This window comes from Pelodiscus sinensis, chromosome 3, assembly GCF_052426305.1.
Source record: "Pelodiscus sinensis isolate ZL-2025 chromosome 3, ASM5242630v1, whole genome shotgun sequence".
Taxonomy (NCBI): domain Eukaryota; kingdom Metazoa; phylum Chordata; order Testudines; family Trionychidae; genus Pelodiscus; species Pelodiscus sinensis.
In genome coordinates this window covers 90,816,904-90,844,066 of record NC_143054.1, presented here as the reverse complement: position 1 = coordinate 90,844,066, position 27,163 = coordinate 90,816,904, and the positions used below count along the sequence as shown (strand labels likewise).

Sequence of the window (27,163 nt, the reverse complement as noted above, 5' to 3'; positions counted from 1 at the left end):
CTTCTGCAGTGTTTCATCTAGGGGTGGTTATTATCCTGCTTTCATGAATCTTAGGCCACTGCCAGATTAGTTCTTAAGTGCAGGGAAAAGGGATTCTCTCTCTGCTGCCTAGATATGTCCCCCAACATTCAGTCTTTGGGCACAGCCAGGCTAATCCCCAGTCTTGTTGTTTTCCTATGTGCTCCTTTCCAGTTGACTCTCTATTCTTCCATTCTGTTGGCTTATAATGCTTAGCTGATCTTTTGATAAAGGGAGACACGGTGTATCTAAGGTCCAGAAGAAACCTGTTTACATCTTTGTTTGGTGACAAACTTTAAAACATATTTTCAGCACATACACACACCTCTTTAAACATCATCCATATGTACATTTTGCAAGCATTATGAGAATCTGTGTGTCATAAGCATTTATAGGAGACCTCACATGATTCTCTTTGGTGAAGTAGAATGCACATCCCAGGATCAGGATATTTGTATCACCTTCCTGCCGATTGGTGCTGAGGTGTTCTTGGGTGTATCAGTTCTAGTATTACCCTTGTACTTCATCTAGACAATGAACAATAGGCATAAGGGATGCAAGAGCAGTAAAATAACCTCATTTACTTGGGGGCCAGTAACGGACAGATCCCCCCAGTCTACTGGGAGTCCCGGGATGGATTGTGCAATTGCTCCAGCTGGTACTAGCCCATGGGCTGGGAATTTGAGACCCCTAGTGTAAAGTATCAATCAGCACATATTCTCAGCCATACAAAGAAAATTTGCTGTAAGAAGCATCTTTGCAGAACCAAGCTCTCCTACACATCCAGATTATTTACATTTTTCAATTTGTTGAATACATGAATATTTAAGACCGCCAAAGATTTCAAAATAACTATTTAACCAAGTTTACCACAGTGAAGCGAGTACAATAACTCCATTCTGAAGACACTGGGTGTTTTTTTCCTCTTCTCTCAAAAGTACTCATTTTCCAATTGCATTTAAGTCATAGTCTCCTTGTTTGTACTAACTCAAACAACGGTAATTTAATGCAAATTTTTTTTGCATTATTTCATGACTGATATATCAATCTGTGCTTGCATTTGGCACCATCGTGCAGCTAAACATATTTTAAAATATGCAGACTTTTCTTCAATATGGGGATATCACTGTTGGGTATGTTTAAAATCAATTATTAATCTGTATGGACCCACACAACTACCAGATAGCAGGGCCAGCTGTGAATATTTTTGCGATCAATAAATACCATGCAATCCCATAAGAGCCTTCTAGGTATGGATAGTGCTTATTAATGTGAATAGGGCTACTCATAATATTAACTTCTATGCCTTGTGGCAAGTGTTTGGACAATCATACCCCATGTGAACATTTGGACAAATAGCAAAACCCGACAGATCTAGATATAGTCAGGTCCACTGAACTGAATCTGAATACTGTGGTTTAATTTGGCAGATGTTTCAAAATAAAACTTCATAACAGCAAGAGCATTGAGAGCAAAGAAAGATGCCCTTATTTTGCACAAGTTAAGCATGAATAATGAAGATGATGCCCTGGAAATAGAGATGTACAAGATTCTGGTTTTATATATAGTCTGCTTATATTGCAGCTTGGAGCACATTTCACAGCACTGATAAATAGATGCATTAGAAAACAGCAGGGTAGGTGGGGTAGCATGGGCTTCGGTTCAGGCTCTCTGGCAGAGTATGTACCCAGGGACTTTGGGCAGATTTGTACCTAAGGGTATGTCTACACTACCCCGCTAGTTCGAACTAGCGGGGGTAATGTAGTCATCCGCAATTGCAAATGAAGCCCGGGATTTGAATTTCCCAGGCTTCATTTGCATTAGGCTTCTAATCCGAACTAGCTGTACGCCTTGTTCCACGGATTAGGCTTCTAATCCGAACTAGCTAGTCCGTGCCGCGTGTAGCCGCGTGGCACGGGGTCCGAACTAGCCGGCATTTAAAAATGGCGCCGGCCGGCTTCATGCAAATGAAGCCCGGGAAATTCAAATCCCAGGCTTCATTTGCAACTGCGGATGACTACATTACCCCCGCTAGTTCAAACTAGCGGGGTAGTGTAGACATACCCTAAGAGACTAGCCCAAACTGTGACCTAGGCTACTCCAGATTTACTGATATTTTTAGCGTGCTAGTGGGAGTACAGTTAGCATGCATCTGTCTACTCACATATTCCCAGCTACAGCATGGACATACATACCCACATTACTCATCTTGAAATAAACAGAGTTGAAAATCTAGTGGAAGGGGAAACATATGAATATAGAAATAACAGAGGCAAAAGTAGTACAATAAAGTTGAGAATTCTAACACTTTATATTAAAATTACCCCAAAAGGAAACCAATTTGTCTCAATACCTTAGCTGTCTCAAGCATTGTAAAATAACATTTGGAATGACATATAATTTTTATGTGCCCAGAACATCTGTCTCCGCAATAATTTTGATTGCCTATTCCATACAAGAAAATTGGAAGTTCCTGCTACATGGCACGAAGAGGCTGGAATAAGGGTGAAGATCTTACACTACCAGTATTTCTGCTGAAGTTAAATTAATGGATTTACACTGGTACAAGTAAATCAAAGTTCATTACATTATTGTCCGAAGACCTGTTCCTTTTTATGTCATTGTAGCAATTGTGGGAAATTCTTAACCTCTCTACTTTCTTATCAGAGCAGCAGTCAGAATGGATTGAATTGTTTCATTCTGTTTTATAGCTTGCAGTAAACTCAAAAGTATCATGGTCAATGAAAAATTTGAAGAAATAAAAATGAGAAATGCAAAGTGAACTCTGAAAAAAAACAGTACAAAAACAACAGTCAGACACGGAGTAATTCTTTATGTGTGTAAAGCTGGAATTGAAAAAAGAGCGAGGTGGTTGGCCATGGAGGGGCAAATTTCAAACCTTATGTAAGTGGATGCAATTTCATTGATTTCAATGGAATTGTGTTCACTTACACCTGGCTGCATTGATCCACAGAATTAGAAATGAGAAATGCAAATAAAATTCTAAACAGCATAGACAATATAATTACACATTAACATTTGCATAATTACATATGCATATAAAACATTGCATATTCCAGTCTTCTTCCGTTGTTGAACGCATTCCCTAAAGCTTCACTGGAATGATTTTCTATTACACTTAACACTTTTTTACCCCCCAAATAACAGTTTTTGGCATTTTATTGGAAAGCTGTGATTAGTATTCAATTACAATTGCTTCAGATAAGGATAGGCTTTTGGGAGCTATCGATAAAAAAATAAAAAGGAAAACTCAAGCAAGTACACAACACCACAGTGGCTGTGAGCGGATGAACTGGGTTTAACTTCTGGCTCCACCAAGGACTTGCTTACCTGAGCAAATCACTGAACATCAATGTTGTTTGTTTTCCTCATCTTTAAAATGGAGTGATATCTATCACAAAGAAGTGTTTGAAAGTCTTCAACAATTATAATTTTTTTTAAACAAAACAGAATCCCAGCTTTGAGATCTTTGGGTAGAAGGTACTAAAAAGTGTTGAATATTAATAAGATTTTAAAACTGAATCAACAGCTAAGAGAAATGTAGTTTAAAAAGCAAAAAGAGGTGCTAAGTCAAATGGCATACTGATTTCAGTAAATACATCCACATGTCTCAACAGAAATCGGAATATAATAGGCCTGATTGTGATCTCTGTTAGATACTCCTGCAATTCTATTGAATTCACAGGTATTACCATATAAAACTGGCATAAACAGGCTCAGAATCAGTCCCAGAGTCCATTATGTCTCCTACCTACAGTGAAGTAGTGAGTAAATCAGTAAAGCAGGACTAAGGAGCAGGTCTGCAGCTGATGTAAATCATCATAGGTACACGGGCTTCAAATCCAATGAGCCTTTGACAATTTACACCAGCTGGGGATCTGGATTCCATGTGTGTGTCATTCCATTTACAAGGAGACGAGAGAAGAATCCATGGCTGGCGGGTGGGGAGGGTTAAAGGTTCCAATGACAAAACCAGTAAATGCTGAAAGGTCTTTGAAGAACTGTCTAAGTCAGTTTGAGGAAAGATACATCCATCACAACCATCCATTATGCAAGAGCACCGAGAATTCTTCATGGAGAAACTCCTCTTGCTATTTACACACATTACTATGCACACTATTTGAATACAGTGTTAGTGGACATAGCAAAAGATTACAGAAGCAGCAAGGGATTATTTTTAATCCTCTTGTGTATTTCCTGTATGTATTCTTTTCAGTATCTGTGGATCAGATGCTGTTCTTGAGAAATACTGAGAAGTAGCCTGATAAGCCTTGAAGCTTTGGATCTTACAGGAATGTTGATACATTCTGGGCATGCCGATATAGTATTGTTCACAGCCTGTATGCCAAGGAAGATTTTATTGCCCTAATTCATCAAACAGTTGCTTCCTCTTACGGACACAAATACATCTGTATGAGCTTTATTGATGATTACTGTGAAGGTTTTGTAAATCCTCATGATATTTACAAAATCTGTTAAGAAAAATTAAACTAGATGTTGTTTATGCACCAAGAAAGAGAAACTGGGAAAGAATATTTGGAAAGGAATCTTTATTGTCTTTCTTTAAATGACAAAAGATATTTGCTGTAGATATGGGAAGGTACTAGTGGATAACATAACAAAACTACACTCTGGAGATTCCAGTGAGGCATTATATATTTGGATGCCTTCAAGATTACTCTCCCTGTGACACTAATTTCAGCAAAAGAATCGTCAGAAAATGGGTACAATCTCTTTTGCACTAACAGGCATAAGAAGCCAACACATAGAGATGGTCTGGGTTATAGTGTTTCAACTTTTTCCTTACAATGGTTCCCCTATGAAGTTCTTGAATTGGTTATAGCAGCTCTATCTAGAGACAACCCCAAGAGAAGGCAGCAAGTAGTAGTATTTCAGGGCAGCTCCCTCACAAAGAGCAACAAAGTTTGCTGGTACGGGGAGATATAATTTCTACCTCCCTGTATCAGCTTCAGTTTTGCTGGCTCATCTTGTCCTGGGAAATCAGATGCTTTCATTGTTCCAATTAGGAATTGCTGAAATCTCTGCAAGCCTGCAATGTTTCAATACCAGTTTTGTCAAATACAGCAGTCAACACCACTTGTTTCATTTTTCAAACACACTATCAAGAGCAGGCTGTGTGGAGACTGAATTATCACATGCAGTTTCACTGATAAAATCAACCTCCAAAAGCTTCTATAGTTCTGGATGTTTTAAATGCACAGAAGCCTCCCCAGGCAGCTTTTTCTCCTGTTATCTCACATTCCAACTTCCACTAGTTCTCTTTGGGCAGTATCATTTTCATCATATAAGCAGACCTTTTCCTGTCTCAAGAAACATTTGCATTCACCAGTGGGGCAAAATAATGTAAAGCCGCCTAGCATCTGTTCCCATAGGCAGACCTTTCAGTCATCCTTAAATGATTCAAAATTAATAATGTGCACAGAAATTGAAAGGGATGTATTTTTTATGGAATGTGACTGATTTATCTTTTTTTAAAAAATTGGAACTGTAAATGTTATTAATTGGAAATATATAAGGATGAAGTAATCACACCAATAAATTTCACACACGTATTTAGTTGTAATATAGCAAAGCTATTGCCAACAGTAATTACGCTTGTGTTTGAGATCATGGATTTCTTTTGCACACTTTCTTTTCTCCTGTTGAATACTCATTGTCTGTCACTTTCAGTTTCCTTTCTCTTGCACATGGATCTTTGTGTCCCTTTCTTTGATTTAATATTTATTATTGTTAGATCTTATATTTAATTTTATTTATTTGATATTTGAGGGTGAGAAGCATAAAATCCTGCATGTGCTGGCCCTGAATGTCCACTCTCACAAGCAATTTTTCATCAGTATAATGGTTATTTTCAATGGTATTATTCCTGATTTTCATTCGTACAAGAGCGAAGAATCTGGTTCATTGCATTGCCATCTAATTGCTGATTTATAAATGGAGACAGCAGAAGCACATTCATCAGCATGTTCAATCAAGGCACTATTGAAAAGTTTCTCCAATTAATCTAAAATGAGTTCCAGGGATGGTATTCTTTCAAGAACCCTACTAAAGCACATAAAAAATTAAGAAATATGGGGATGACTGAGCCCCTTTGAATTGCTACAGAAATTACAACATCCTCCAACATTTCACACCACTGGTTTTGTCACTTACTACAACAGAATATTAATGTTTTGGCCACTCCCATCAATGCTGTCTGAAGACTTTTAAGCTGTGATTAGTGCAGTCTCAACTAACTGAGTCTAAACATCTTAGTTCTGCCTTCTAAGGGCTTGTCTACACTACAGATAAGATTGAAGCTGCTGTAGTAGATCTTTTGGGGTTCAAATTAGTGAGTCTAATTCTAATTCTAATTCAAACCGAGAGGGTGCTCCCATCAGCACCGGTAGTCCTGCTCCTACAAGGAGTAAGGAAAGTCAGTGGGAGAGTGTGCTCCCATTGACCTCCCATTGTTTGGATGGTGCTAAAATGTAATTTAAGATACTTTGACTCCAACTATGTAATTAACATAGCTGGAGTTGAATATCTTAAGATGACTTTCTTCTTTATTGTAGATGAGTCCTAATGGAACAAGTACATTCAACACATCTAAGATTTCTGGCCTGTTCTAGGAAAACTCATAAAAGATTTAACTCCAGCATTTTCAAAGCGATCAGTCCAGAATCACAGCTCTTATTGTGGTAGAGTTCGGTTTCACTATCACTTTTGCAAATGGTCTGCATTGTCCTTCAATAAAAAAAAATCACAAGAAACTACAGTTATATCTCACAGTTTGTTCTATGGGAGCCTAGAAGCTTTATTGATGCAGCTGTACAGTGAGCCTAATGCACGCATATCAATTTTATCTTGGTATAACACTACAGATTGAAATGTAATTTCTCATGATTAACATCAGTGTACATGACTGCCAGTAAAATCTTTGTCTTTTGGTATCTCCTTATCCATCAGTAGCGAAGTATAGGACAATGTAAATTCTATGGAGAAGTGCTTTCAAACTTGGACACCTTACTTAAAGTGCTGAGTTCTATATTTGGATGCTCAGATCAGTTATTAGGCATCCAGAGACCTATTTTATGGACCCACGTTCCTGTTTCAGTCTGACAATGTGAAACTGAGTGGCCTACTTTAGGTGAGAACACGACTTCATAGAGAGAGAATCATGACACCATCCCCTGTTTCTAGTCTCCACCACCATTCTTCCCACATCAAAGTTATATTTTAGAAAATACAACTAAAAATGGATTTTAGAACCTTTCCAAATTCAATCTTCTCTTACATCTCTCCAGAATGAAAGAAATGTGTGAAAGACTTTCAGGGTGTTGGTTGTTTACTAATAATTAAAACTGTCTCATTCCACTGGCCTATACCAGTATTCATGTTTCTCGTGTGCAACGTGGAAGGGCTTTTAAAAACATATTAGCTGTACTTCAGTTTCAGGACAGTTGCTATGTTTCTTGTCTTGGTTTATCAAGGCAAATATGTAGATCAATAGTGCTTAGAATTTGCTGAAAGAAACATAAACAAACTCCTAATTCTAAATAAAACACTCTGAAGACATGGATTTATTGCATCTGGACAGCATCCAAAAGACTGGGTGCTAGGGACAAAACTAGTTGGTTGCTGATAGAAAAGTCTAGGCTGAAGAGAAAGAAATATTGAGACACAAAAGAAAATTTTTTAAATCTTCCCCTTTTAGAGTGATTGATTTGGCTAAAATATTATTTCTTCACAGTGCCAAAAGCACTCTGCTTGATCAGCTCTATCCAATCAAGAGGTCTAGTTTGAGTGCAATATAAAATCTTCTTTCCCTCAGCTATGTCTCCAGGACTGGAGGGCTGCAAAAGAGTGTGATAGAGCTTCTATGACAGCTTTCCATAACTTGGAAATTCTCTTCATGCAGGGGAATAGATGGATATCTGGTAAGGTTTGCCTGCTTTGGAGTCCCTTTGCACTGTTTGGAGTGGCACAAGGAGAACAGAGAATTCTAAGTCCTTATGGCATGCAATGGAGACAAGGCAAAGTTTGCGACAGAGTACGGGTTGAACCTCTCTATTTTGGCTACATCTGCAGTATGGCATGATTTTAGTTAGCTGAATGTCCACTTATAAAAGGTGTGGCCAAGTTTCACACAGTATCATAGAGTTAGTATACACCAGTTCTGGCTCTCAGTGTTCTGTGCCATAATTTAGTGCTAATTTACCCCTAAATGTTTTCTAAAAGCCCAGTAGGCAGTGAAAATGTTGGTAATGATGCTAGACAATATTGACCTTCCGCAATCTGGCAAATTCTCTGGTTCAGCACTGATCAGGTCCTGAGGGTGCCAGACTGGAGAGGTTCAACTTGTACTAGACTGAGACATGGATAACACACGAGCACAAAAGACTGCATATGAACAAAGACACCCCTTTGTCCCTTATGTAGCTTACCTAGACTTTGGATCTGGATGCATAGAAGTAAGGAAAGTTCTGTGCCCTTTCTCACCCCAGCTGCCCCTAGAGTGAGTGAGTAGAGAGGACACTTTAGGGGCAGCAGGGGTGAGCAGGGGCACAGAACTGGGGGGAGCTTTAGGGTTTGTCTAGACACAGGATGTGAATTTAAAGCAGATTAGCTGTTTCTGATTAACTACATGTGGATGCAGTTATTCAGTCATTAGTTATATGTGTAGATTAAGCTAATTCAGAATAAGTGATTTTTTATTATTGAATAAGAGTATCCACCCATGGAGTTAATCAGGAACAATGGATCAAGAATCACTTCCTGTGCTGGCAAGCCCGTCTGCTCCACTTGCTGGCCAAATCAACTGATCCAGCAGAGAGCTTTTGTCACTTGCTGCTTTACTGGACAGTAGCAAATTACTACCCTCCAAAGCAAATTGCTCCTGGACTTGTACAGTTTATACACTACCCTTTACTTAGAGGCTGAGCCTACAGACCCAATCTTACCCTAAGTCTTATGTTTGTCAGAGAGAGTTCCATGACAAAATTATCAATTTGTTGCTTTTCCCCCGAGAATATTCTTCCTTAACCCAGACAGCTCACTGATGAACATGACTCCCCTCTATCTGTTCAGCAGAGTGGAATAGACATTGGTTTTAAACCATCAGTTAAATATTATAAAATGCTGTGAAAAATGTGAGATTGTAAACTAGTGGATTTGTCTTTTCCTGATGTACAATGACTTTATAAGTGGGAATGCTGTCCTGCAGTACCTCCTATGTGGCACTACCAAACCCTTTCTCCATTTCCCCCTCTGAAGGGCTCCTTACATAGGCTCCATACAGGCTTTATTTTGTCCAACTATATCCCTTTTGGCAGGTCTGACTGGGCAATTAGAGTGGGATAGCCCTGGGGCTGAGACAAAATGACAGGACTATGGACTTTTTCTTTGTGTTGCTGGAATGGATTTTAGTTTGAGACTGCAGGCTTTTGTATGGTGGCCACCTGACCCAAACTGGGTGGGACAGTTCCTAGTGGGAGGGCTGAGATGGGCCTTAGGCCCCTTTCACCACAATCTCTGTCTCCTCCTCTTCCTCTGGCCCTGTCCCATGTCCAGCCGGAAGCAGGCCTGCTCGGGCCCCTTTGGGGAGCTCTGAATATTCCACCTTCCCTGGGTGGCACGCCCTGGGAGACAGGGGCACGGGCTGGGGGGCTGGTCTTCGGCATCCCAAATCTCCGTCCATGTTAAGTGAAGGCTGTGGGGCTCCCCACAATGGCCCAGGCTCCCTGAGTAGCTCTTATCAGGCCTAGCTCTGGATGCCTGCCTAACCAGGGAGCAGGTCTCAGGGGGAAGAGGAGCAGTGGGCGGAAGCAAGGCTCCTGCGTGGGTCCAGCTTTTTTCTTTTTAGAAAGTGGCCACCTTAGGTTGTTTATAAACTGTTTCTGATATGAAACTATCCCTAGGCAGGGGTACTGCTCACCAGCGAAAGCTTCTTTAAGGTCCTTGAACAGAGGAAAATCTGAGGTGTGGAGCCTTCAGTGACAACCCTGGCCAGGAAGGGCTGCTCATCAAGCTCAAACACCCCTCCAACCAAAGAGGAAGTTGCTACAGATTCAGTAACATTAAGAAAAGAGAGAGGCAATTATCTATTAGTAGAGCAGCAGCAAAAAGATTCAGACCTTTCTCCATTTGGTTTTGCAAGCCAACAAAAGCAGTAGGTGGTCCAGCTGGATAACCTGGCAGCAGTGGCAGGAGTCCTAATGTTACCAGCAAGAGCAGTTTCTGCAACAATGGGACAGATGGGCCCAGAATCTCTGGGAAGATTGGGACAGAGCAGGCCAAATCTAGCACTGGAAAAAAATTGATTTAGAGAAGGATGCTGAGGCCTTTCTTTGCATCTTTGAGTGGGTTGCCTATGCTGCTGGCTGGGAAGACTCCACGGGGATGCTAGGGTGGTGCCATTTCTAACTGAAGAGACTAAAACTGCTCGCAGAAACTTCAGTGATGCATAGTTAAGCTTGTACCCCAAACTGAAAACAGCTACTGTAGATTGGCAGGAGTTCCTGGCTGAAGCATCTTGGCATAAATTCCACACAGTGCCATTTCCATTGGGAGCCTAGCCCTGTATTATAGCCCAGAGGTTGCGAGACTTAGCTGACCAGTGTCTGAATCCAGAGACAAAGTTCTTGGGGGTAGTCAAGGATCTAATTGTTTTAGAACAATTTCAACCACTTATAGGTCAGGTGGTTTCATCTGCCAATTCTCTCCAATAGACCTTACCCTGGAGTGGAAAAGGTTCAAAAAGGAAGATATGGAACAATGTGGCTCACCCTGTGGGCTCCATAGAAAGCAACAGTCCTATTACAGGAGCTAATATGTTTCCAAATTCAGCCACCCTCATCTACCTCTGCCAAGTATTCCCATTCCTTCCTTTGCACACACACTACTGACATTTCCTGCCACCAAACCAATTTTATGAGCTGGGAATGAGCTGTGAGGAGCCAGGTCACACTGGGAAATCATTTTAAGGTTGGAGGAGAAGCAGGGAGCTCAGCACAGCTCTGATCGAGCTGTTGGCCAAGACAGGTTAGAAATGTAAGGATACCTTATGAGGAGGCAAATGTGCTTTGTCAATTAACCCGGAAGGGAGGAGGATGGCACAGAACACAGATAAATGCGAGACTGCATTTCTGTGCAAAAACTGAGAAGAAAAGCATAAATATATCATCTTTAACAATTTAGTGCACCAAACTGAGGATAAATATGCTCCTGTTTAGTGCTCTAAAGCGCCTAAGCACACCCAGTAAATAGCAATTTTATATTAATCTGAATTTTAGACATTTAAAGTTCAGTATTCGCTTCAAGGGACTCAGGGAATTACAAGGACGGGGAATCTTTTCACATTTAGTGATTTGACTCTAGCCTAGATGGCTAGTGACTAGAGTCTGAGTGAGGTTTTCCTTTGATGTTCAGGGACATATCCATGCTATAGAGATGGTTACCAGCCACAGACTTTGGGTTCAGATCTGAAAGTTCACAATGTTCCAGAGGTTTGGCTTTGCTGCTCAAAACTGGGTCCCAAGTGAAACTCAGATCTGTTAATTCTCACAAATACATTCCAAAGACAATAGGTGCACAACTCCTGCCCCAGAGATCAATGTTGTGGTAACCCTGATACCGATTTGCACGAAAGATTAATCTGGCCATTCAGGATCACACAGCTCCTGTCCTAAGAATACAGCTATCTCTAGCCTATCCATTCTGGAAAGCATAACTATCTTCTTCAGGTTGCTCTGTAAAATATTCATTTTTTTAAATCAACAAGGCATATGTTAAATGAGTCTGACAAACTTTACTCCAGAAAAAGTTCACTTCTGCCCTTGGAGGTGTTGCAGTTTAGCATAGTGCCTAAAGCTAAATTCAGACTTGATATAGAAAACTCATTTCACTTTACATGCAATAATTAATTTAAAAGCAAGTGACTCTGCTCTTTCTTTGTGTGGCGCTATATTACATCACTTAGTAATGATCATGGCTTTAGTTTTATTTAAAGCAATTTGATTATCTACTACATGAATCAATACCCTTTTCTGACTACAGATTTAAGATATAAGTGATAGCTTACACAGCAGTGTGAAATAAGGAAGATGTGTATTGTCTGCTTCCTGCATTTGCATGCTTTTCTGGTTGAAGTTGGAATAACTTGAGAAATATTTTCACAAGAAATATTGTGCATAGAATCAGGTTTTCTTTCATGCCTTTTCAGCCCCTCATTTTCATGTATATTCCCTAAAAAAGATACTTCCTGAATCAGGCATGCTTTAATGATGCAGTTCACATGAATTGACAACTTCACTGGCACAGCAATAAGGGTTACATTGTAGTCATAGAATCATAGAATCACAGAATACTAGAATTGGAAGGGACTTCAAGAAGTCATCAAGTCCAGCCCCCTGCACTCACAGCAGGAGCAAGCATGGTTTAAATCACCTCTGGCAGGTGTTTGTGTAACCTGCTCTGAGAAATCTCCAATGATGGAGATTCCACAACCTCCCTAGGCAATTTATTCCAGTTCTTAACCACCCTGACAATTAGGGAGTTTTTCCTAATGTTAAATCTGAACATCCCTTGCTGCAATTTAAGCCCATTGCTTCTTGTCCTATCATCAGAGACCAAGGAGAACAATTTTTCTCCCTTCTCCTTATAATACCCCTTTAGGTACTTGAAAGGTGCTATCATGTCTCCTCTCGGTCTTCTCTGTGCCAAATTAAACAAACTCAATTCTTTCAGTCTTCTCTCATAGGTTATGTTGTCTAGACCATCAATCGTTTGTGATGGTCTTCTCTGGGCCTTCTCCAATTTCTCCACATCCTTCCTGACATCATCTGGTGCCCAGAACTGGACACAATACTCCATTTGATACCTAATGAGTGTAGAGGTAGAACGATGTTTGCTTTTTTTTTCAACAGATGAAAGAAATATATTGCATCAAATAAGCGCATGAAATTCATGTATTGATGCTCAGCTTCATCTGACAATGTTGTATGAAGAGGAAAATCACCTTTCAATTCTGATGGATGCAGGCTTCCTTCAGAACAGTTATAATGCTCTCTCACTTTCTCTACCCAGGAACCCCAAACCAAATCAACCTTTCTTATCATGATTCCAGTTTCATAATTATTTGTACATACATTTATTGTGCTCCCACCAGAAAGGAGAGTTTTCCACCACATTGGGAAGTACTTTGTCCTTCCTCACAGGAAGACATCAGGGGAGAATGTCGGAGGACTGTATTGTGGTGGATGTCCATATGTCATGGTGGTGCTTACAGTCTCCCATAGGTTTGAAAGGCACTTTGAGTTCCCACATAAAGAGTTTTATATATTTTTTCTTTACTTACAGTGTGCGTTGACATATTATTTGCTTATATTAACACTGGAGTATGCATAAAAAAAAATCCTCTTGGCATCATAGTGAATGTGTGATAAGAATCTGTTATGATTTGTGTACTGGGAGGAACTATCCAGTCTCAGCCTTACTTTCCTTTATCATTCTGTCCAAAATTCTGGTTTAAAATCTAGGTCTCCCCAAGGGACTTCCTTTTTGGTAACTTGCTTCATCCTCATGCCCAGAAAGGAAGATCAACTTGGCATGGCAAGGACCACTGGGATAACTTTACAAAGTTGGTATGTCTGGAAGCATCAGATTAGCTGTGAATTCATGGGTTGGAAGTGAATTTCACTTTACTGCCTCTCAGTCCTGATGCACCTCTAACATTTCATCTCAAGAGGATGAAAGAGGGGCAGGAGATGTAGGTGCTTGCTTCACATGTTTTACACCAATGGAAAGAGCTTCGTGCTACACAGAATATCAGCTGTTCAGATGTGGGCTAGGTTTCAGCTCCTTCCTGCCACTCAGATGTCAGAAATAGGCCAGAGATGAGACAATCTGGCCCACAGTTTGGGGAATTTGTCTTTATGTGTTTTCTTTCACATATATTAATTAAACTTTGAGATGTAAAATAACACTTCTCAGCTAATATTTTCTGTTTGCCAAGTTTTTGCCTATTGTAGCTAAAATTTCCCATCAAACACCATTTCAGTTTCCATCTCAATCTAAAGATGCTCCAGTTGCCAATCAATACTAGAATCAAACACGCCAACTGCCAAACTTTCATAAGCTTAACTTGCCAGAGAGGGGTCTGGAAAGGAACACTGACGTGTAGACTGAATTGGTGATTGAAAACTTTATTTAAGAAACTGACAGACAATAGATTTACCATTCTAACTGTAGTATCTGGGTTAGTCTCTTAAAGAAAGTTTTCAATAGCTGATTTGGCCTAGGGAAATCCAAAATCTTGTTGAATTGTCTCTGGGGGCTTCTTATACTGCATTTTTTTGTTTGTGTTTAGTGTCAGAGAGTTAGAAGATCGATGCTTTTATTACTTTGAATTGCAATGCTGGGATACAAAATAGAGTACCAGCTGAGGAAAAAATCAAAGAAATTTGACTTCATAATATTAAGCATATTGTAACACATTGGGACTTGTGAACTATAGGATGTAGAGTTAATTTTCTTGTCAAGGAATAAATATTAAATATCTGATTTATTAAATGTAGGCTTTGAAGACAGGTAAAAATTGATTTTATAGAAAAAATACATATGTACCCAATAAATGTTACACCTAGTAATTCATTACTATAGTGTCTAATTATTTTATTATAAGTACTAATAATAAAACACTTAAGACTTGTCCCTTCATTGTGTAAGATGCTACTAATAAATTACTTATTAGAATGACATTTTCTTCACAAGGCACACAAATTTTACATTGACCCCATCTATTTTTATTTTTTTTAATGAAAAAAATTAAAATAGTTAAAACTTCCTCTAATTCCCAATACTGGACCAGCACCTCTGCTAGTATAAATCTGTATAGCTCTACTGACATCACAAAGAGTTCTAAATGTACAAAGAATGTAGAACTAAGTTCCTTTTGTACTCACAACACAAAGCAGTGTAGACTATAGGGCTAACCTGCTTGCTTGCCTGTAGATATCTAAATTTATTATTTCCTTATGTTTTATATGTTCATTACAAGAAGTTACAGAAGTTTATATTGGAAGTTTGCCTGTAACACAAGAGACTTACAGGTCACATCCTATATGTTCAGCTAAGGCAAAGTTTGTATTTTTGTCTGGATCTTTTCACCCAGATAGCGCAGTTAGCTCACATATGTTCGGAAACTTTCACCTAGCTAGATGGTGGTAAAATAGAGACACATTCCATGGTATAGGCACTTCCAAGAATACCCTCAAACTGAGCAGGTGCATCATTACTTAGAAAAATCTGAAATAACCAGTTGATACCAGACCAAATATCAGGTAGGGCAGAAATAAATGTGATAGACAACCTCAAAAGGCCCATGGAAACAAAAATTAATGCATATGATAATAAGCGGAGATCAGTGAAATGCTGACTTCACCATTAGTAAGGTGAGGAAATACAAACAAGAAGAAAAGAAAACACCCCCTATTGAATATGCATCAAACATAACATCAGCGTAACACATGATAAAAGTGGCATCCAGCCTAGGAGTGGTAGGAGCAGAAGATATAGTCCTTAGGAGGTGCTGGAAGGATGGCCCTGGTGATGATGCGGAAGGTACAGGTGATGAGGAAGATGATGGCTAGCACCTCAGGTTGTTCTAGAAGGAATTATGTGAGTAAATGGTATGGAAATATAGATGTACATTTCCTATTTATCTTATGAAATTGGGGTGTTTGTGGACTGTGCTAAATGTATTAATAAACTATGTTTGTAAATATATAAGAGTTCCTATAGTGTGGGTGTTGCATCTGTGCACAACAGGGTTCTCAACCACAGAATAATTGAATGCTGGGCCTGATGCTGGGACAAAGGACCTGTCAACCCTAAAGGTGGTAAACTGGAAATTTATAAGCAATCACAGATCAGGTTATACATTAATTCCATCTAAAAAGCTGAACTATATTGTATCATTGATGGTTAAGCATAAATACCCATTAATGTAAATAGAATTTCTGTTTAAAATTGATGGCACAACAAGGCCGCGTGTTAGGAGGAAATTAAAACTACATGGTTCAGCACTCAAAAGTCAGGAAATGCCAAACTTATGCTTCCACAGACAACCTTGTTTCTCCCTTCCTCTGCCTATACAGTGAAATGCAGTCTGCTTTTTGCAACCCTAGATACACAAGATACACATCTTGTAATACTTTATCATTTATTTACACCCACATTATTTTCACTGTTGCAGCAGTTTAATATATCTCCATACACTATCAGTTTGACACTGCAAAGATTTACAAATGTACTTAACCTTATGAATTGGGAATGGTCCCAACTTAGCACACTGCATAAAAGTAAGTGTGAGACTAAATCCTTGAAGGACTTAGGGTATGTCTACACTACAGCACTAATTCGAACTAAGTTAGTTCAAATTATAGACTTTAAGGTCAGAAGGGACCATTATGATCATCTAGTCTGACCCCCTGCACAGTGCAGGCCACAGAATCTCGCCCACCCCTCTTAGAATAATCCTCTCACCTATGTCTCAGATATTGAAGCCTTCAAATACTTTGAAGGCCCCAACATGCAGAGAGTCCTTCAGCTGTGATCTGTGTCCAATGCTACAGAGGAAGGCGAAAAACCTCCAGGGCCTCTGCCAATCTACCCTGGAGGAAAATTCCTTCCTGACCCCAAATATGGCGATCAGCTAAACCCTGAGCATGTGGGTAAGACTCACCAGCCAGACACCCAGAAAGTTCCCTATAATGAATGGATCTTGGTAACTAATTGACATGTTATTTCATCCAACCATCCCCTTATCATAGAATCATAGAACTGGAAGAGACCTCAGAAGGTCGTCAAGTCCAGCCCTCCGCTCCAGGCAGGACCAATCCCATCTAAATCAACCCGGCCAGGGCTTTGTCAAGCCGAATTAGCGCATCTAGACTTAAAAACTAGTTCGAATTAGTGTTTTGCTAATTCGAACTAGCATGTCCACACTGAGTGGACCCTGAACCGGGGTTAAGGATGGCCGGAAGCAGAGCCGGCAGGGCATCAGTTTAGGAATTAGAGCGTGGAGCTGCTGTCTCAGGCTAGCCGAGGGCTGTGCTTAAAGGGACCCGACCCCCATCTGGGATAGACAGTTCTCAGGGGTTCCCCGATTGCAAAACAGTCCTGGCTTGGAGTGCCTTGAGTGCCCACACTCGGCACATCACAGCACTTGGCCATCAGTCCGGCTGCACTTGCCGCAGGCTGCCATCCGGAGGGAGGGGTCAATCAAGGGGCTTCAGGAGAGCTTCCACCCTGAGGAGCCCATAGAGCCAGCCAAGTCCTCCCCATCGTGGGCTCGTACCCCATTCCTCCCTCACCTCCTTCCACGTACCCCTCCCTAGCCCCCCCTTCCTGATGTACAAAATAAAGGACACATGTGTTCAAAAATAGAAACTCTCTTTATTGAACAAAACTTGGGCAGACTGGGAAAAGGAGGTGGGAGAGGGGAAGAGAGAGGATGGGAGAGGGGAGGGCAACTAAAATGATCAGGGGTTTGGAACAGGTCCCATATGAAGAGAGGCTAAAGAGACTGGGACTTCTCAGCTTAGAAAAGAGGAGACTGAGGTGGGATATAATAGAGGTCTATAAAAGCATGAGTGGTGTGGAGAGGGTGCATAAAGAAAAGTTCTTAATTAGTTCCCATAATAGAAGGACTAAAGGACACCAAATGAAATGAATGGGTAGCAGGTTTCAAACTAACAACAGAAAAGTTCTTCACAAAGCAAATAGTCAACCTGTGGAACTCCTTGCTGCAGGAGCCTGTGAAGGCTAGAACTAGAACAGAGTTTAAAGAGAAGTGAGATAAAGTCATGGATGTTGGGTCCATGAAGTGCTATTAGCCAGGGGGTAGAAATGGTGTCCCTGGCCTCTGTTTGTGGAAGGCTGGAGATGGATGGCATGAGACAAATGGCTTGGTCATTGTCTTCGGTCCATCCCCTCCAGGGTCCCTAGTGTTGGCCGCTGTTGGCAGACAGGCTACTGGGCTAGATGGACCTTTGGTCTGACCCAGTATGGCCATTCTAAGCTCAGGGCTCAGGGTCGGGGGTCTCAGTGGACCACCTTGATTTTCATGCCAACCTGCTCCTGGGTGGCCAGGCTGGCAGCTATCCTGCCCTAGACAGCCACTTTCCTGTGCCTAGTGTGGAGGTCATGGATGAGGTCCACGATGTCCGCACTAGACCAGGCGGGCGCCCGCCTCTTGCGGACCTGGGCAGGCTCCCATGGCAGGCTCTTTGGTCTGCTGGCTGGGTGCTGGCAGGCTTGCACCCGGCACGGGCACCGTAGCCAGCCCGTGCCTCTTTAAGGGCTCCGGGGCCGGGAGGGGGGCAGAAGAGTTTCCCTGGTGGTGCCCAGAGTGGCCACCAGGGAAAGCTGGGGAGGGCTAGCCTCCCACTAGTTCGAATTAAGTGGCTACACAGCCCTTAATTTGAACTAGTTAATTAGAACTAGGCATTAGTCCTCGTAGAATGAGGTTTACCTAGTTTGAATTAAGCGCTCCGCTAGTTCGAATTAAGTTTGAACTAGCGGATCGTTAGTGTAGCGCCTATCAAAGTTAATTCGAACTAACGTCCGTTAGTTCGAATTAACTTTGTAGTGTAGACATACCCTAAGCTATTAGGCTTCTCATGTAATTTCTCCATTTCTAAAGCCCGACCCTGTGAACATGTATTAATCACCACAAGTGGTTTAACCAGAGTTCGACATATTTAATATAAAGAGTGGAAATATCTCCCCAAATATATGCTACGTAAGAATAACTGAATCTAAATAAAACATTATTATCAGAGTTTTCTGAGAGACATCAGATGATTTTAAGAGGTGCTCATTTTAGAAGCAATTATAATGAAATGGCATCCTTTTGAAAAAGTTATTTCCTTTTCAAGTTTCTAACTTTCTGTTGGTAATTTATTTAATCTACCCATGGGACCCTGAACACAAAATGTGAGTGGTGTGTATCCAGGAGAGCTGACAGCCTTGCTGGGCCCCTGGGCAAGTTGTGGGGTGTGTGTGTGGGGGGGGGGGAGGGGGAGGGACTCTGCACTCCCAGAAGGGACAGGGCCTCATGTAAAAGGATTGGGGCCAGGGGCAGTCGGGACTGTGGAGTTGAAGCTCCAGGTGCTGTTGCTGCCTCAGTAGTAATAGCAGCTGCAACCCGTAGCCTAGGTCCTTTTGAAATGCTGGACCCCAGGGAAATTGACCCCTTTTTTCCCTTTTGGTGGGCCTGAGTGCATTTAGGAAATGGGAATGAAAGAGGACGCAAAAAGGAGAAAGCATTATGCATACATATAGAGCAGTAAAAACAACAAGAATACTGGCTTACTACATATTCAGGTAGCAGGAATGGCTTCTGATTCAAACTTGCCATAAACTGGAAAATTGGAATTTGACAATTTGAAATACATTCTGTTGTAAAACAGAACACAAAATGAAATTTCAAAATTTCCCAAGGCAAGGGAATTTCAAATTTTCATTTTGAAAATGACATTGCTGCCCAGAATTCAAGCAGTCTACCCAGCAGAGTCCTGAGCAGCTAGGGCACTCTGGAAGCCCTCCATGTGTTGAGCAGATGGGAAGCCAGGATCCCTGGAAGCTCAGGTTTCCAAAGCCCATGACATTAGGAATATGGGAGATGGGGTCAAGGAACTAGACTACAAAAGATCAAGGTGGATGAACTGCTACTAAACCAAGCAAATTTCACATTCCAGGCAAGATTGTGTTGGAAACCTGCCTTGTTTCCACTGGCATTTTGTCAAATCATGTCATTCCTACAGAATTTTAGATTGTCACGAAATGACATTCTCTGATGGAAAAATGTTCCACTAGAAAATTTCTGACCAGCTTTATTGCAGACATTCTGGCTGTGACTAAACTGCACCCCTTTTCCAGAAAAGGGATGCAGATTAGACACTTCGGAATAGCAAAATCTGCGGGGGATTTAAATATCTCCCGCGGTATTTGCATTAACATGGCTGCCGCTTGGGGCATAAGCTGGAGAAAAGTGCCAGTCTAGACGTGATTCTCCGGAAAATAAACCCTTTTCCTGAGGATCGTTTATTCCTATTTGAATACTTGAAAGTAGGAATAAAAGATCCTCCGGAAAAGGGTTTATTTTCCGGAGAATCACGTCTAGACTTCCGCTTTTCTCCGGCTTATCCTCAAGCCGGAAAAAAGCGGCAGCCATGTTAATGCAAATACCGCGGGGGATATTTAAATCCCCTGTGGATTTTACTATTCCGAAGTGTCTCATTAGCATCCCTTTTCCGGAAAGGGATGCCAATGTAGACACAGCCTTACTGTTTTGTTGTTTTCACAATCTTGCTCTAAACAATCACATGATTTGTTTTGGATTCATAGGAGAGGAAAGCAGACAAAACATATTGTTACTAAAAATGACAACTTACTGCAGGGACAAAAATTTGTCATGACAGACTGGATTTAATTGACCATGGAAAAATCAAGGAAACCAGTCTGACTTGCAGGTGATCGTTTCTTACATAATTCTGGTAGGGTGAATTTGCTTGTCAACTTCAAGCTACAGCTGGAGAGGAAGTAGACAACATGGACACTGAAAACATGGGAATTTTTCAGAAAGTAGCTTTGAGTGTCTATATAAATTTGCCCCAAGCTAAAAGATCAGAATGAAACAAAGAATCAGTTGAAGGAATATTTTAAAATCTTAAAAATAAAATCTGTTTGCAAACTATAGTGGCTACATTTGTACCTCTTATTATTTTTGTTGGAATTGCTATTGTGAACATAGCTGATATTTATGTTGTAGTTTGCAAGAAAGATAATGGTGTGCTCATCCTTTTTCTTTCTCTGGGTGGACCAAAGTTCTCTCGCATCCCTATTTCCCCAGTTTCAACTAATGTTCTTCATTCTTGCTAGGTTCTAATTTCTAATTCAAACTGACCCCCACACCTGGGTTTCCTGGTTCCTGTGCCATCCTATTGGCTCTTACCCTCTTCCAGTCATGTCAAGTCTCTGTTTCCAGCCTCTCCTTCAAGCTGTAACTGTAAATAATTGCTCATGCTATGTGCAAACGTGTACATAGATCCTTCATCTCCATTCCTTTCATAGTCAAAGTAATTTATAAATATCAACAATTAAGTCTCATAACATTTCTTCATCAGGTTATGTATTTTTTATATTAAGCACTGAACTAAAATAGGACATATCCTCCTAATATCAGGTGACCCATACTTCTCTATTCTGAATATGGGACACCTGGTAAAATTGCTCTTATGCAAGCAGGTTCAATGACAATCAATCAGAACTATCCAGGACATTCATATTAACATCAAACTTGAGCCCTTGTTAAAAGGAAATACAGTGGAGCTGCAGTAATTTTATTTGCCTTCTTACCTTTAAGGTTTGCACAGGGAGAGGTGACACGTTCCTATACACCTCTTACATAGGGATGGGAGTGACTGACAGACCTGATCCAACCCTTCATATCCTGTGCTCTCAATGCTTCATGCCTGGCTAGGCCTCTGGACTGGACCCATCTTCTCTGGTATCTGTCCCCATCTCTTCTCAAGACAACATGTTGGGGCATGCAGGTCCCCCTCCCCAGATTACTATCAGAGTTCAAACCAGAATGTGGCAAGCAGCAGCTTTTCAGCATTGTGCAGGAGGGAAGGGATGGGAACTGCTTCCAGCTCAAGAGGGATGGGGATGGAGGTAGGGATGACTTGGCCCATGTTTTTCCAAAGGTCATCTCTTCTCTCTCCCCTATGACCAGAAGTAGCTTGTCCCTTCCTGCCTGCATGGTGTGGAAAGGCAGCTAATATCTTCAAGACATAACCCAGCCACCTCCTGTCCCCTGGCTACAGCATGGCAAGAAGGGGTTAAACCCTAAGGATGCACTGAACAACAAAGCCCAGGGAACCTGGCTGCAGGGGCTTCAGCAAACCTGGACAGAGAGTGGGGAGGGCGGGTGGAGGGTGTCTAGGATCCAGAGCAACCCCACACTCCCTGGGGACCAGAACTAGAGCAGGGGGCAGCATGTGAAGAGCATGCTAAGCAGCTATGGCCTGGGGACTTTCAGGGGCGGGGTGCAAATATGCTGGAAATAGCTTCCTCCCAGACACTCCAGAGCTTAGCTGAAGGGTGGAGAAAATTCTCCCAGTCAGTACTGTGAAGGGCTTTGGCACATGCAGGGCTGGCTTCTGCTGGCCAACATCCTGGGCCAGAGGGTCCCGAGCTTTCCCTGGGTGCTGGCCTAGCCTGAAGCAGTGAGGGAAGGAAGGACTCTGATCGTCAAGCTGTTAGTGGGATGAAAGAGCCAACTAGGTTCCTCACTCAGTGCCAGGAGCAGGATGCTCCCTGCCAGGGGGGATATGGAGGAGCGGTGGGGGTGGACTGGACTATAGGCACAGCAGGGAGAGGACAGTGGGGAAGTAAATAAAGAGATGACATGTAGCCTGCTCGCACTCACCAGCTTCCACTGGAAATGGGGTAGGCTGGGGGAGGAGCCTGCTGGCCAACAGCTGGCACACAACGGGGACTACACTGACCAGCAGAGGAACTCACTCCCATCCTCAGCTTTTGGACAGTCCTCCCCACTCTTCCCACTCATTACTGGTGTGTGGGCAGCAGGTGAGCAAGGATCCAGACAGCAGCAGGACTCACCAGTACTGATGAGGGGAGAGAGAAAAAATATATCACAATTTGCCTTTAAAAAAAAAGTAGACACACCTAGAGGAGGGCTTAAATATGGGACTGTCCCTTTAAAAATGGGATAGGTGAGTCACCCTATCCTGCTATCAAGCAGATCACTGTTCACAACTTTTGTTTTATATGCAAGAGCTATACTGAGGAGATTCTTTAACAGTCTAAAACATTCGTTACTTACAGTTTTTGTTGGCTAACTAATAAACATTTCCATTGCCTTTGTGGTTATAAATTCAGTGAAACTGAGATTGTGATAGTCCTAATAAATGTTGAACCAAAATGCATATCCATCCCTTACATTTCCTATTAGAATCCTGTGATTACTTTCAGAGAGGGATATTATTTTGCTGATCCAGAAGAGACAGTTTGAATAAATATGGAAATGATCTGTAATAATACAGACCTAAATCTGTGATAAATCCAAAACTAAAGATTGTAAACCTCTCACTCAGATGAGATGGGGGCTTTTACGAATCACTGATATTCAGTGCACATCTTTTATGGCGTTAGGGATGAATATTAATTTGCTAAACTCTAATTTTTTCACTATTTACAGCAAAAGGGTAGAATGTGTGATTGTATGTAAATAAATAGACTTTTTCTGTTGTAATTGGGCAGGGTGTTCTGTAATTTACCTTGCTTGACCTATTTACCATTTATACAATATATCTACAAATTCTGTGCAATGTCACCCACATAATTAAGAATAAAAATCTCTGAGAAAAAGATAGACGAGTAGAATGCCAAAAGATAGGATGATCTACCAACGAAGTCAATGGACACCGACTCTGCTCATTTGACAAGGCTATTTACCTCTCTGAATATTGACCCATGTCAGATGATCACATCCAGTAAATAGAACTCAGACTCTTACAACTAATGTCACACCATTATAATATCTGTTTCTAGAAGGGATTTGAATTAGTAGAATTTATATGTTGTATGACTTAGTTCAAGAAGTGGTCTTGAATTAGAAAGGAAATATAACTGAAGTGAAAGGAAGCACATTCCATGAGACAACTGTCAGGAAAAGAGGACTGTGGATGCAGTTCATTCAAGAGAAAATCAAGACTCCAATAGGTTTACCACCGAGTAGCCAAAAACCACTAACACCAATTTAGGTTTTTCAGCAGCAAAAACCGAAACTCAGTTTTCACCCCATAACAGGCTGCTAATGTCTAGCCTAATATTCCTGAGTGAGACCAGATCCAAAACCTACATCAGCTAAAAGACTCCTATTGATTCATAGCTCATTAGATACACACACCTTTATAAATTTCAGTTTTCATATATAATACTGAATAGCAGTGAACAGCCACTACGATTATGTTGGACTTAGTTATAAACTAAGGGTAGGTTGAAATTCTCATCATAATTCTCTTTTACTTACTTATCACTTTCTGAAATAAAAAGCTTTATCTAGTCTAGAATTGTATAAATTAGATATTTTTCTTTAAATCTTAATTCAAGCGCTTCACAAATAAACACCATCCATATATAGCCCTCAAATCTTCACATTCTCCTCTTAATCTGCACACAGTAGGAAAAAACAAGAAACATATTCATTTTCCTTACATTAAAACAAAAAGATTCATCCAAAAGCATGCCTGTAAAATTTTCATTTGCAGTGTCAGCATTTTTACTACAATGGATAAAAAAGGATAAAAAAGGAGGAAATCAAGGAAAAGTTTAATCTTTTTACATTGTTATTTATTATTTTTAAATGTTATACAAAAATCTCTCTCTAAAATTGATAATTTCTTACACGAGAAACACATTTCCCATTTCACAGTCAAGATAATGAACTCCCTCTCCTTAGTTTAGTATTCCAGAAGAGTACAGCGCTTATTCAAAATCCTCATTAACAAACTCCCAGATGTTAATATAATGTTCAAGGCATCACAATTAGATCAATAAAAACAGGAATATATTAATTCTTGATAATGTCACATTTTAAGGAACTCTCTCAAAAGTGAGAACTTTTTTTTCTTGCCTTGGTTAATTTATTAATGTCTGACATTAATACATACCTTGTTTTGGAAAACTAAGTTTCTCATATTTGTATAAATGACATTCCAACCTGATCAAAAAAAACTTTATTAAAGTTTGGGCATACCCCCACTGATTATCCTAATGTACAAGTACCCCCACTGATTATCCTAATGTACAAGTATCACTGATAACAGCAGACATCTTAAAGAATCAGACATCTCAAAGTTAAAATAATTGAGAAAGATGAATTAAACTTCTTCAAATATATCTGATAAGTCATAATAGAGTCTTTACCCTCCAACCCTTATTTCAACAGCAATATACGCACATACTAGATTTATTGTGCATAGAGGCCAGTTCAATTTGTGAAATTCTAACCAGAAAACTGCATTTTCTTTTATATTTTCTGCTTTTATTTTGAATTAATCTAGACTCTGAGTATTCTTTAATAATCATTCTGTAGTTGGTCTAATGAACTATTTAATTTTCTAATCTCTTGCCAAATCCCATTGATCTGCTATTCATTATAATAACTAAATTATAACTAGGCATGATGCAGAATGAAAAGTACCAGACGCCAATGGGGGCTGCCCTCCATGTTCGATTTGTGGGTCTTCATTAGACCCAGGAAATCAAACGCTAGAAGACTCTGGAGGGTCAATCTTCACATAAGTATAGATGTGCCCTAAGTGAGCACTATCCATCCTGTGCATTGACAGACTAGGGTCCTGTGGAAAAACAGTGTGTGATCACAGAATTAAAGATTGTACCATAACTTATATGCACAAGTATGTTGCTTTATGATTGCACAGGCAATGCTTAATGTTGCCATTCTCTACTTTTTGAGTGCAAGGCTTTTCAAACCTTAATAATGTACTCATAATGGAGCTCTTTGTGTTTAACTCTTTAATTCCTGTACACAGTATAGGCTTCATTGATTGGCTTCCCACAACTGATGTGATAATATTTCAATACACATCTTCTCACAGCAAACATTTTCATATAGACCAAATTTATTTTTCACATCTCTTAAAACACAATGACTCCAAACATGCCTTCTTTCGTGTTCCAAGATCATAAAGTTCATTGTTTCTGTGGCTACAAATCCCAAACATCCTTTGATCTCTCTGGCAGGTTGTTTCTAATTTTCTTTCACAGGATTTTTTGGCTTTCTGAGGCTACGCACATTTCTTTTTATTCAGTAAACCCCCCTCCAAGCTTTTGAGCCAGTTATTTCATTAGAAAAAAATACATTTGACTTGACCATACACAGTACTAAAAGGCTTAGATTGCTGTGACTCAGCCTAGCTTACCATGTCCTCTAAACCCTTAGCTTTATTTGTAATGACTGTCAATGCCACATCAATGTTTAGCTCAGAATTTAATATAATAATTATTTCTTGGGGCACAGGTCTATGAAATATGCCATATTAATCAGCAATCATGTAACTCACAGTAGAAAAGGAGAAAAAGCTTTTTCTTGTTATTGAACATTATTCAGAAAATAGGAGGTGGCAAGTAGGCACAAAATAAAATCTTTTATTTCTGTCCATCCTTTCAAATTTCTCAAAGATTATGATTTTTGGACAGAATGATTTAGTGCAAAAGGGCTGATGTGGTATGAGATAAAGAACCTTCCCTATGCAATTAGTTATTACTTGCAGTGATTCATTCACTGGCATTCGTATGTTTGACGTCACCATGCTTTCAGTTTAATGCACTTTGTCCTAAGGCTGCCTTCCAAGAAAGACATGTAAACCAGAATTTTAGTTTCTATTAGTCTTAACACTTAATTTTGTACTTGCAGAGTCCTAACCAAAAGAAAGTTTTATTATTATATTATCTTTGTTGTTTACATACGCTTTAGGATTTAGCATTTAGACTTACAAAACTGAAAGATCACTTTTGGGAAGAGAATTGGGACAATGTAGTAATGCACCATGTGGAAGATATAGGAAAGATATCTTGGTCTCACATACCTCAGGATGTACACAATACCCAAAAACATTCTTAAAGAACAATGAGCTCATTAAGGTTTTCTGTTAGGGTACGTCTACACATGCTCCCTAGTTTGAACTAGGGGTGCAAATGTAGGTGACCGCAATTGCTAATGAAGCGGGGATTTAAATATCCCGCATTTCATTAGCATGATCTTGCCTGCGCGCTATTCCAATTGTCAGCTGATTCGAACCAGTAAGTACGCTCCGGGCTGCATTAGTTCGAATCAAACCCCTTGGTTCAAACTAACATTACTTCTCAGTAGATCATTATGGTAACTGCATTATAGGGGTTATGTGTTCACCCAGAAAAATATACTTAGATGATTTCTTCAATATAGCATGCATATTTTACAGTAGTTATCCAAGTCTGTCTGCTTCATTATTTTTTCTTCAATTAG

At 40.3% G+C, this 27,163-nt stretch overlaps 1 protein-coding gene across 4 annotated transcripts in view; it reads right to left on the bottom strand.

Moving 5' to 3' along the window:
- NKAIN2 (sodium/potassium transporting ATPase interacting 2) overlaps positions 1–27,163 on the bottom strand; it is a 748,339-nt gene that overhangs the window by 116,047 nt on the left and 605,129 nt on the right. The gene's annotated exons all lie outside the window — the stretch shown is intronic.